This window comes from Carya illinoinensis, chromosome 7 (assembly GCF_018687715.1).
Source record: "Carya illinoinensis cultivar Pawnee chromosome 7, C.illinoinensisPawnee_v1, whole genome shotgun sequence".
Lineage (NCBI taxonomy): Eukaryota > Viridiplantae > Streptophyta > Magnoliopsida > Fagales > Juglandaceae > Carya > Carya illinoinensis.
In genome coordinates, this window is record NC_056758.1 from 20,750,604 (window position 1) to 20,763,609 (window position 13,006).

Consider the following 13,006-nt stretch of genomic DNA (forward strand, 5'->3'; position numbering starts at 1 on the left):
GCCGACTTGTCGCAATGGGTATGAAGGATCGCCTAGGTGCCGATTGGCGGTGATTCGAGCATTATGGACATGGAGGTCTGTCATGTCTTGGATAAACCCTAATCTTCTAATTCAATCTTAGAACATTGGAAAACGACAAGAAAAGCCATATGATCCGAATGAAAAAAACGGTTACAAAGAACTAAAAAGGAAATTGAACTCAAAATATTGTTAAAAGGTGACTAATCTTGTGTAGGTCGATTACATCCTTTGAATCAAGCTAAAAGCTTAACGATGGGGTAGATGGGGAAGCTTAGGGGCATGTGGCACTTCTTGAAGTTGAGGAAACTAATTGCAAGGCTTATGTTGGCTTCAAATTGAAGAACGAAACAAAAGATGGGTTTCTCGTTGTAAATTCGTCTAATGCCGGAACTAAACTAGTATGGTCGAGGTGGTGTGCAAATGATGACATTTCCAATGAGAAAATGGTGTAAATGGCACGGGCTGGAGGCGTACTTGTCGCAATGCGCAAGAAAGAGAACTTAGGTCAGATTGGCGGTGATTTCAGCATTATTGACATGGCTTTTCTTTTATTGACAGGTTTTGGATCCAGCATAAACTTCTAATTCAGTCTTAGAATGATGAGAAACAACAATGAAAGTAATAAGGTCCGTATAAAAAAGGTTACAAAGAACTAAAAAGAAAATTAAGTCGAAAGCCTTGTTGAGAGATTACTAATCTTGTGTAAGTCAATTACTTCCCTTAATTCAACGTTAAAGCACAACCACGGGTTGATGGGGAACGTTAGGGGCGTGTGGCACTTCTTGGACTTGAGGGAAACCAAATGTAGGGTTTATGTGGGTTTCAAATCGAGGATTCAAACGAAAGACTGGTTTCTTTGTGTAAATTGGTCCACTGCAAGAACTAAACTTGTATGGTAGAGGTTGGGTGTAAAAGATGGAATTTTCCTTGTGCAAATGGTTTAAAAGGCTTTCGGCTAGGGGCCGACTTGTCGCAACGGGTATGAAGGATCGCCTAGGTGCCAATTGGCGGTGATTCGAGGATTATCGAGATGGAAGTCTGCCATGTCTTGTGATGAAGCATTAAAATTGCATGATTAAGTTACTTAAGCGAACAAATTGTTTAATAAAAAATGATTTAAGTACTTAATTATGCAATAGATCACATTACTTGAGTCAATTGATAAATTCTAGTATTTTGGTGCTTAAAAAGATTTATAATGCAATTGTTTCACATGAAAATAAATATTTCATTTTTATTCCTCTCATAACAGGGATAGTTTGGGCAATACACAACAAAGATATCATTCAAGTGTGAATGCACACATGCAGCAGACCAAACATTCGGACAACAGAGGAAATGGAGAGGGCAGCCAATCACGCAGGAAGAAATACATGCCGAAAGAGCAGGGGAGAAAGGAGTGCTTAGCTTTACTTTATTTTATTTATTTCGTGCTAGACAGTTTTCGTTTAGAGGGGAGCCTTTTTAACATTTTATTTTTTCGGTTCCACACTTAGACCTAAGGAGTAAGAGGTAGCTTTCTTTTTGGTTTTAGACTCTGAGCGGCAGTTTTTGTTTTCTAGTCATTTTTCTTTTTCGGCTTGGACTTGATAGCTGGAGGTCCAGGGGTTCCGTGAGCTATTGGCTTTGCTTGGCTTTTTCGTTCAGGGGGCTGAGACGCATAACTGAGGTCAGGGGCTGTTTTGGGGATTGGATGGTTTTTCTTTACATCTTGTTTTGCTGCAGAGTAGAAGGGGGGGAAGAGGGGCGGCTGGTTTGGCATGTTCCGAGAATTAATGGAGAAATTCCTTCAATTGATGAAGTAACATCAGATCATCAGAGGTTTCTGGACAGATTGCAGATGTACGACTTTGTAGAGCACTAGGGAGAGCAGCAGACAGATCTGGTCATTTGGTAGCAGGCGGTAGCAGAATCCTTGATTTTTAATTCATTCTTGCTTTTCGTTTAGCTGGGCGCAAGCTGTTTCTTTTCTTCTCCTTTCGTTTAGACCTTGCAGTAGAGTAGCTTGAATTTATTTTCTTTTCTTTCCGAACAGAACAATGGGCAGCTTGTTTATTGTTTTTTTTTCGTTTGTTAGTTTAGAAGCAGGTCGGCTGTAGAGTAGCAAACCTTAGGTCGACAGCCCTCTTCCTTTCTTCTTCATTTATTTTTCTGCTATTTCCTTAGTCTTTTTTTTTTTTTTCATTTCCAGAGCAGAACCGATTCGGCATCTTTTATTTTAGATTTCTCTTGTTCTTATATTTTATCATAACTCAACTTAGATTTATTTTTATTGTTAGAAATATCATGTGTAGCTAATTTTAGAAACTTGGGTTGTGGAATGAGACTTAATTTATTTTAGGTTCTAGTATAGTGCAATATTTTGTCGATAAATGATGATTACTCTATATTACTAGTCGGATTTGAATTGAAAATAGATTGTGGCTCTTGCTCTTGTTTTGTTGTTGACGTAAGGCACAACAAAAGCTTGAAATTATCAAGGCTTCTCTCGATTGTTTGTTAATGTGTATTTGGCTAGTAAAGTAGAGAATCCCTTAGAAAAAAATATTGTAAAAAAAAAAAAAAACTTGAGCACAACTTTTTATCTTCCGTTTATCAATGCCTTGATTGGATTGTTAATAGAGAAAACTATCTAGGATCCGAAATAAAGAGAGTCTCACACCCAACCCAAGTGTTTGTTAATTTGTCTTTTTGATTAGAAACTCAAATTTCAACTTCGATTTTTTTGCATTGCATTTTAATTTTATTTTCATCTCTCATAATCGACACAATTGTTACTCAAAAAAATCTCATATATGCTTTGATAACCCATTGTCCCTGTGGAATACGATCATGGACTTATCCTTGATACAACTTGACACTTCTACACTTGGAAGCACATTCGAAAACAAGTCAAGTTTTTGGCGCCGTTGCCGGGGACAACTGGTGCTTATTAGAGCATTCATCTACTGCTGAGAGGACATTTGTGGAGTTGTGAATCTCTTCACAGCCTGGGTGACATCTAATCCTTTTCCCTTCTCTCTGTTTATTCTTCATAGTCTTTGATTTTCTGCTCCTGTTTGTATGACTGGTTGGACTAGAGACCATACATCTCGACTGTTTAGGACAGAATCATTGACATCTTTTAGCTCTGCATCATTTTCTGTTGAATCATCATCAAACACTGCATAACACCATGGCTGAAAATGAGAATCATGATAGAGAAATGGGGAATCAAAACAGGACACTTAGAGATTATTTGCACCCTGTCAGAACTAGCACACCCTCATGCATAATTCAACCTTTGAATGCAAACAATTTTAATTTCAAACCTGGAATGATTCCATTAATTCTACATTTTCATGGCATGGAATCTGAGAACCCTTATTTGCATATCAAAGAGTTTGAAGAGGTTTGTTCTATATTCATGGACCAGACATGCACTGAGGAGGTCATTAGACTAAAATTGTTTCCATTTTCCTTGAAAGATAAAGCTAAAACATGGTTGAATTCATTAAGACCTAGAACCATAGGCACTTGGCAGGAGATGCAAGCAGGATTTTTGAAAAAATTCTTCCCAATACATAGGACAAATGCTTTGAAAAGACAGATCATGAATTTTTCTCAAAAGGATTCTGAAACTTTTTATCAATGTTGGGAAAGGTTCAAAGATCTATTAGATTCATGCCCACACCATGGTTATGAACATTGGCGTGTGATTAGTTTTTTTTATGAAAGTTTGACACCTAAAATGCGCCAATTTGTACAAACTATGTGTAATGGAGAATTTTTTGACAAAGAGCCCGATGAGGCATTTGAATATTTTGATTATCTTGCTGAAAATGCCCAATCTTGGGACACAACTGATGTGCATGATAGGTCTAGGCAAGTTGAGTCTAGTCATGGGAAATATACTGTAAATGAAGATGATGATTTGCGTGCTAAATTAACCTTGCTGTCTAGAAAAGTGGAAGCCATGGAATTGAAGAAAGTAAATGAAGTGCATGCTGTCCCTAAATTTTCTGAGAAGTGTGGCATATGTGAGGATCATGGGCATTCAACTAATGAATGTCCCCTGATCCCTGCTTTCAAAGAAGTATTGTTGGACCAATCTAGTGCTGTAAACATGATACATAAACCATATTCTGGTACTAACTCTAATTCTTATAATCTAGGATGGAGGAGTCACCCAAATTTCAGTTGGAGGGGTGACCAGCATGTAGCTCCAGCAACCTTGGCTCCGAGGCCCTCTCAACTCACAATTCAAGCACCTCCAATGCAAAAGAAGGGACTTGAAGATACGATTCAGCAGCTGAGTGTGACACTTCAACAGTTCATGCAAGGTCAAGCAACACTCAACAATCATAATTCATTGTCAATTAATGACATGCGGAGTTCCCTCACAAGGTTAACTACATCTTTAAGTACCCAAGAGAAGGGTAAATTTCCTGCACAGTCACAACCAAATCCACAAGGGCAGCCTCATCAAGTGCAAGCAATAAGTGAGGATCCTAACTTAAAGTCGGTCAAAGCGGTGACTACTTTAAGAAGCGGTAAGGTGGTAAACATTCCAGCACATGAGCCATACAATTCTGGTAAGGCTTCTAACCCTTCTAATAAAGATGGAGAGCATGTGTCTGATGAGCATGAGAAAATTCATTGTCCTATACCTGCTCCTTTTCCTCAACGATTAGTTCCGTTGCATAAAGATAAGTATCTTGCTGAAATTCTTGAGGTTTTTAGGCAAGTTAGGATTAACATCCCTTTGTTAGATGCTATTCAGCAAATTCCTGCCTATGCAAAATTTTTAAAGGATCTATGCACTGTGAAAAGAAAATTAAATGTGCATAAGAAAGCTTTCCTTACTGAGCAGGTTAGTGCTATCATTTAGAGTAATACAACACCTAAATACAAGGACCCTGGAGCACCTACAATTGCTTGTGTAATAGGAAATTCAAAAATTGGTCACGCTTTGTTGGATCTTGGTTCAATTGTCAATTTATTGCCTTACACTGTGTATGAACAGCTTGGTTTAGGTGAACTGAAATCCACACCTATCATTCTGCAACTTGCTGATAGATCAATAAAAATACCTAGGGGTATAGTTGAGGATGTTTTGGTTCAAGTTGATAAATTTTACTATCCTGTGGATTTTGTGGTGCTTGATATGAACTTGTCAAATCCATCTACTTTCCAAGCTCCTGTAATTCTTGGTAGACCATTTCTTGCTACATCTAATGCATTAATTAATTGTAGAAGTGGAATTTTGAAATTGAGTTTTGGAAACATGACATTGGAGCTAAATATCGTTAATACTTGCAGGCAACCTCAGGATTTGGAAGAAGTCCAGGAAGTTAATTTGCTGGAAAATATCATTGATGAGGATTTTCACTTGAATCATTCTTCCACTGATTTACAATTGTCATTAGAAAGTATTCTAAGTGATGTGAATATACTTGATGATATTTCTAATATTTCTTTTGCAGGGATTGGTCATGAGGTGCTTTGGCAACCAATGTTTGAAAAGTCGCCACCTTGGGCAGCACCTATAAAACCATCTTTAGATAACAGACACCATTTCATCGGAGCACTCAGGACACTCGAAAATTCAAATCAGAGGTTGAATAATTTTTTTTATGATGACCTTCACTTGTTTAAATATTGCTCTGGCCAAATGTTTCGAAGATGTTTAGCCAACAAACACATCCAAAGTAAGATTTTTGATCCTGGTAAGTTAAGGTTTCGGTGGAGTGGGCCTTATTTGGTTAAAAAAAAAAGTTTTCCCTCATGGTGCTATTGAGGTTGCACCTGAAGAACCTACTTTGCATTTGCTTGATCCTAATTGATGGTTCTTGATCTATCCATTTCTTTTCATTGTTTTCTTTTGTTCTTCAGTTTTTATTTTTATTTTTTTGGTTGCATTCCTTTCAAAGCTATCCAGGTACTTCCTTTTCCTCTTTCCTCCAGTTTTTCTTCAAATTTTCGGTTCTTCTGTTAGTTGTTTTGCCCCTTAACTACTCTCTTTGTGTAAATTCTTTCGTTTCTCTTGCACCATTGAGAACAATGCTACAATCTACTTGGGGGGGTGGAAGAGAATTTAATTTTCTGTTTGCATGCCTTACACTTATGTTGGTCCACTTTGGGGGGAGTGTTAGTAATGAGTTGAAAGCAGATTAAATCTCTCATTCTTGAATTTTACATGCTGGAAAGTGATCCAAAAAAAAAATAATAATAATAAAATAAAATAAAATAAAATCGGATCCGTCCGTGACCTGACAAGTGTAGCTGGAGATTTGAAAAAAATCGCCTGATGTTGTTGACAAACGAGATTGAAGGCTCCGAGTTTCTAAGAAATGTCATTTTCACCGAAAAAAAATCACATTACTCTTTGACTTGGATGATAGCTCGTCTGGTTCTTTATGCTATCTCTATAAAATCAGTCCTGAAGTTCATTCAATCCGCATCAAGTTTTCTTCTCATCTCTATAACTCATCTGCATTCTATCAACATTCTCATTTTAAGCCTTCTATCCCTTTGTCAATGGCTCATTCTTCTAACATTTCTCTAGATCCATCCATGAGGCAGTCTGCATCTCAACCTCCTGTCCTTTCTGCAGCTACCATTAGTGCCATGTTGCAACAAGAGAATAATAGTATGGCTAATAAGTCAGACTCCGATGCTATCTACGACTTGGTGAGTCTTGGGACTCGCTACTCATCCTCTATTGTTACTTTTTCCCAACGGGTACAAGCCAAAAACCATGAGGTTGAAAGGCTTAAAGAACAAATTGTTGTACTCCAACGAATTGTTCAAGAGTCTCACACAAGGGAAGGAATCATTCGGCAGAAGAATAAACAGTTGAAATCTCTATTAGATTCTTCATTCCGCTTGCCAGTTCCCATGGATAGGAATGACATGATATTGTATGAAGAGAATGAGCGTCTCAAACAGGAGGCTAAGAACCTCAAGTTTATGTAAAAAAAAAAAAAAAAAATTCTTTCTTGCTTGTTTTGCATTTTGTTTCTTTTGTTTTGAGTCCACTACTCTGGAGGATCCTGCTTGCTTTTTGCATTTTGCATTTCGTTTGTTTTGTTTTTCTTTCTTTTACTTTTTGTGTTTTTAACGTTGACAGAAATCTACTCCTTGTGTACGCTCGAATATCTCAGGTGAATTTTTCCTCTCTGTTTAATCATTTTCGTCTCAATATATGTTCTACAGTGTTTATCTTGATCCAATTCATGTCTGTATAACATATATCATCAAACATTCAATTGCTGAACATTGAGGACAATGTCACATTTAGTTGGGGGGAGGGTTTTCTATTAAAAATGTGTTAAAAAAAAAAAAAAAAAAGGAAAACGATTTGTTGAGGTCATGGAACATGTGGAATGTAGTGCAAATATGAGTATATGTCAAAAGAGGGACTTATCCATTTTATTTAGTTGTTAAACCAAGGGAAAGATGTTAAAAGTTTTGCTAAAACACACACAACACATACCCGGAAGGCCTAGAAAGACTACATTGAGTCATTGTTGGTTAATTTACACTTCAATTGTTTGAGACTCTAATGAACCATATCCTAATGGCTTAGGAAGAAATTTGAAATGAATTAAATGAGAAAAGGGACAAGCTAGGGATCCAAAAAAATAAAAAAAAATAAAAATAAAAATAAAAAAATAAAAAAAATCCTTTAGGTAGACTAGTGGTAAGGGCTGACTTGTGAAAGTGTGGATAGGCGCACATTCATAGGTCCGATTCCTCCACTAGGAAATCTAAAAACATAAAAAAAAAAAAAAAAAAAAAAAACAAAAATTACGTTTGTGTAGTGGAAAAGGCTGCTTATTACCGGGGTTATTACAAAAAAAAAAAAAAGTAGGCGCCTTTCAAAGTGTAATAGCATGAAAGCCGCCACTACAATGGTTTTGAATTAGAGTAAGACCATGTGGTTTTCTCAGATTGGTTGTTGTGATTGAAACTGTTAATGTCTCTTGGTAGTCAATCTTGGAATTCTAACCCCATTTCCATGCACTTGAAAGAAAGCAAGCTTTGTTACATGTAATTCTCTTGGTTGATTAACTAAATTGTGTATAAATCTCTCAGTTGATACAAAATTCAGTTTAATCTATCTCCAGTGTTCTTAAACTCAACAAATCTATTACATACCATGTGATTCTTGGATTTTCTGAAATTGTAGTTGGTAACTGTAACGCCCGTCCTTGTGGTGAGTCCTTTTTCATATCGATTTTGATAAAAACCGACGGGAATTACGATTCCTTTTCAATTCTCTTTTCCGTACGTACCAGGATACAAAAGACTTCATGTTATAAATAAAATCTCAATAAAATCTCATTTTTTTCTTGATTAAAACTTTCAGCGGAAAACATTACGTTATAAAATTAAAGCTTTTAATGTGAAACATCTTGCCTAGGCCTTCGTGCTCTTCCCCTGGGGCTGTGCCTGTTCTGACCTGTCAAGCTCATCTTATACCTGGGAGGACACACATAAAAACTAAAATGAGTCGATGACTCGTAAGCATTACTTCATACAGTCAAAATATAATAACATAGTTTTTCAATCATGCAGTTATCATTCCATACATACATATCTTACGTAACATGCATACGTCTTTCTTTTCGTTTGAAAACGTTTCGAGATGGGGTTTTTATTTAAAACATGATTTCTTCTTTAAAACAGATCCCCACGCATCGCTGCCTTCGTTACTTAAAGAATCTTTTCATGCATTTATATTTCTACGTACATTCATGCATTCGGTCCATTCATTCATACATACATACATGCATCCATTCTTAACATGCATTCGTTCATTCTTATCGCTTTCATGTGGCCGTTGCACACTGTTACGCCCCGTGCGCTGGGGTTAGCGGTCTTTTGGACCTGATTCCGTCCGTGGCCGCGGGTTGGGAATCCATTCAGTCAGGGTGCAGCACTGGGTGCACTACCAGTACTACTTACCCGGCATTGCAATCTGCCCATTTCTTTGATATCATTTCCAGTCCAGTCCATGTGGCCATTACGTATTTTCATACATCATACATTCAATCTGTTCATTTCTTTACAGTCCTTTCCTTTTCATTCGTATCGTTTGAAGCATAATTTTCTTTATTTTTTTCATAAAAGTTGCTTTAAGAGAAGTTTCTTTAAGAGGAAACTGATTTTCTTTCTTTTCCATTAAAGTTGTTTTAAAAAAAGAGTTATTTTATTTTAGAAAAGATAGTTTTCTCTGTTTATCAAACCTTACAGTCCTTAACAGTTCTAACGTCTTTTAAAACTTCATTTCGTTTCCTTTCATAAATATACATACAATACGTACTACTTATAGCATCCATTCACATGCATACACGTACATAATTTGGGTGCATAAAAAGGGGCTGCCAAGGAAGGCCGCTACGTACTTATACTTGAAAACTTACATTTTATTTTCCTTTTTACAGAAAAGCTTTCGTCTTATTCTTCATTTTTATAGAGAAAACTCTATAAGGGTATGAACGTAACACTTACCTGGACTTCATGCCATACTCAATTCATGCAGTCCATTCATGTGCGTGTCAGATGGCAACCTACATGCATACACATAACTTTATGTCATCATCTATCTAATGCATAAGTAACTATTCTAGAAAATAGAACTATGCTTTGCTTGAAACACTCTATATCCATCCCTGGGCTCTTACGTATTATTTACTATATTAAAACCTTTGAGGTCTTATTCCTTAAAGTGAACCTCTGTGATTCACCTTAGGTTAAGACACTAAGATCTCTGTCTCGTTCTTCTATTTACACAATCCAACGCATGATTCTGACATACAGAGCCATGCGTCCCAACCTTAAACTATATACTCTTCACTACTATCACGTATCCTAGCCCACGCTACATCCTTATTTCCATCCATTCAGGCTACATGAAGTCAGCCAATTCTCTGGCTAAAATACCATGTAACCATGATCAGGACAGATTACTCATTACATATGATAAATCTGTCTGATACACTTGTCTTGCCAGAGACACATGTATCTCATCCCCTTTTATCACCTAAGAGCAACTTATAATTCCAATAAACGCCTGCTTGTATAAACAAGCTCCAAACTCCAATACCAACTTGTTAAAACCCGGTCGATAGGACTTTTCCTACTTCCCGGCCCTTTATAAGTTCATCCCAACACTTAATGGGAGAGGATTGCATCCATAAATGCACCTCTGTCACATCACGTAATTCGAGATAAATCCCGAGTCACATCACGATACCCATCATGCTTCCGCTGCACGCTCTGATACTTCTCCATCACTTCCTTATACTCTTAGTCACAAGTCAGTCTCAAGGCAATACCCGTTACCTTGGACTACAGGACACATCACTACTGCTTCGGGACACTGTTACACAGTTCCCGCCACTTGACAAGAGGACTGCATCCACAAATGTGCCTCTGTCACATTATGCAACTCAAAACAAAATCTTGAGTTACACTACGGGGCCCATTGTGCTTCTGTTGCACTCTCTGATACCTTTTCACCACTTCCATATACCTTTAGCCATAGTCAACCACAAGGCAATATCCATGACTTTGGACTACAGCCACATCACCATTGTTTCGGGACACTGTTACACAGTTCCCGACACTAGACAAGAGGACTGCATCCACAAATGTGCCTCTGTCACATTATGCAGCTCAAAACAAAATCTTGAGTTACACTACGGGGCCCATTGTGCTTCTGTTGCACTCTCTGATACCTTTTCACCACTTCCATATACCTTTAGCCATAGTCAACCACAAGGCAATATCCATGACTTTGGACTACAGCCACATCACCATTGTTTCGGGACACTGTTACACAGTTCCCGACACTAGACCGTACACTCCACACTTCTCTGCTACGTCATCCAACCCTTCGTGACACACCATCCAGTGTATCACGACCTCGTATAGAGTACACTCACGTAAACTCTCTTCCATCCACACTATGACAACATCACTACGATACACGCCTCACGGTGCATCGCTACGCGACACGGAGTACGCTCCACGCGTACTCCTTTTGTTACAACACTCATCATCGCAATGCACATCACACGGTGCATTGCCATACAACACGGAGTACACTCCACGTGCACTCCCTTTCTTCTACGCCACACATCACTACAGCACACGTCACACGACGCGTCGCTGCATTACACAGAGTACGCTTCACGCGTACTCTCTTCACACTACACGCCGTATCACATCTGTGGCATCCATCTCACGCCCATACTTCACAACATAGTCCACAATGCTACACAATCAAGCCCAACACTTCACAACTACACTTCGCTTCACAATTACGCAGCGAACTCCACAATTACTAATTACGCAGTCTAAAATCTAACCAATCAACTACTTTAAACATAAATAACTAGAGATAGAAGGTTATACCATCGACGGGCTAACCTGTGCGTCGCTCGCTGCGCGTCACGATTAAGCATCGGAGGAGCGTACGTGGCGGTAACACCGCGTACGGTGGCTGTCCACCACATAAAGTGGTAGTTTGAGTTTGGGAAAAGCTAGGCGTGGCCTTGGAAGGCTCATGGTGGCCTCGTGGTGGTCGAAGGTGGCGGAGCACGGCGGCATCATGCAGTGAGCAGTAAATCCGAATGGTGGGTGTTTGCTTGAGGTGGTGGAAGACCATAGAACTTCATGGCAAGCTAGGGACAGGTAGAGGAACATGTGGTGGAGCTGTGGTGGCGAGGTGGTGGCCATACGGTGGCTCACGGCGGCGGATCGGCCGTTTGAAGCCATTTTCGGCCTTGGAGAGTGAGGGAGACTGAGAGCTACACATAGCTCCGTTGGCCATGAAATTTCTTGGGGAAGTTCGTGGTGATGAGAGGAACAAAGTGGTGGTGGTGAAACACCATGGGTGGCCGTGTACGGTGGTGCACGGCGGTGCAACCGAACGTGTGTGTGTGAAGACCCATCGGAGAAAGAGTGAGAGTTAGGGGAAAAGAAAGACATGGGGAGGAAGCTCTTGACATGGTGGTTCCATTGGTGGTGCTTGGTGGCCGTTTCAACCGTGTATGGTGGTCCAAAGAGGTGAAAAAAGGTTGAAGACCCATTTCTTTCAAGGGAGATAGAGAGAGACTCGGTGGCCAGTTTAACTCACCACCGGTGAGGTTGTGGTCGCCGGTGATGGAGGGTCATGCCGGTGTGGGAGGTGGGGCACGGTGGCCGGAGGTGGCGCCGGCTGGAGCTTCAACCGAACGGACATGGAGGTCCATGCACAGTGAAGAGCACGGCTGGACGTGCACGAGGGAGAGAGAAAAGAGAGAAAGAAAAAAAAGAAAAAGAGAAAAAGACTGAAGGGAAAGGGTAGGGGTCTGGGTATTTATCTTCAATCCTACGCTACGAGATCCTCAAAATGATCTAACGATGAATTAAAACACTGATTTGAAAACGCGTAAGTATTTTATTTTAAATAAAACACTTTAATAAAACACTAAGAGAAATTAAGATAGAATGTTATTTTATAAACTAAGGTTTATAAAATAATATTTTCTTCATCATTATATAAAATGATAAAGTATCATTAATTAATCAAAGTGCATAAAACACTTAAACAAAACACTGAGAGGAATTAAGATAGAATATTATTTTATAAACTAAAGTTTATAAAATAATATTTCTTCATCATTATCTAAAATGATAAAGTATCATTAATTAATCAAAGTGCATAAAACACTTAAACAAAACACTGAGAGGAATTAAGATAGAATATTATTTTATAAATTAAAGTTTATAAAATAATATTACTTCATCATTATCTAAATGATAAAGTATCATTAATCACTCAAAGAGGATAAAACCATTTAATTTAAATAAGAATTTTCAACGTAAAGTTAAATCTCTTAATATTTTAAAACAACTAAAATATCTAATATAAGATATTATCCACAATTATAATATTTTCAGAGCTCATTAAAATATTATAATTGTGCTACATTAAAACAAGCTTATCTAA

The 13,006-nt window shown here is 38.3% G+C and overlaps 1 non-coding gene across 1 annotated transcript; it reads right to left on the reverse strand.

The window, feature by feature from the left end:
• Positions 1-3,593: 3,593 nt before the first annotated feature.
• On the reverse strand, positions 3,594-3,701 carry LOC122317645. Its single transcript, XR_006244568.1, has one exon. It is a non-coding gene; the product is annotated as a small nucleolar RNA R71 (small nucleolar RNA).
• Positions 3,702-13,006: the final 9,305 nt, after the last annotated feature.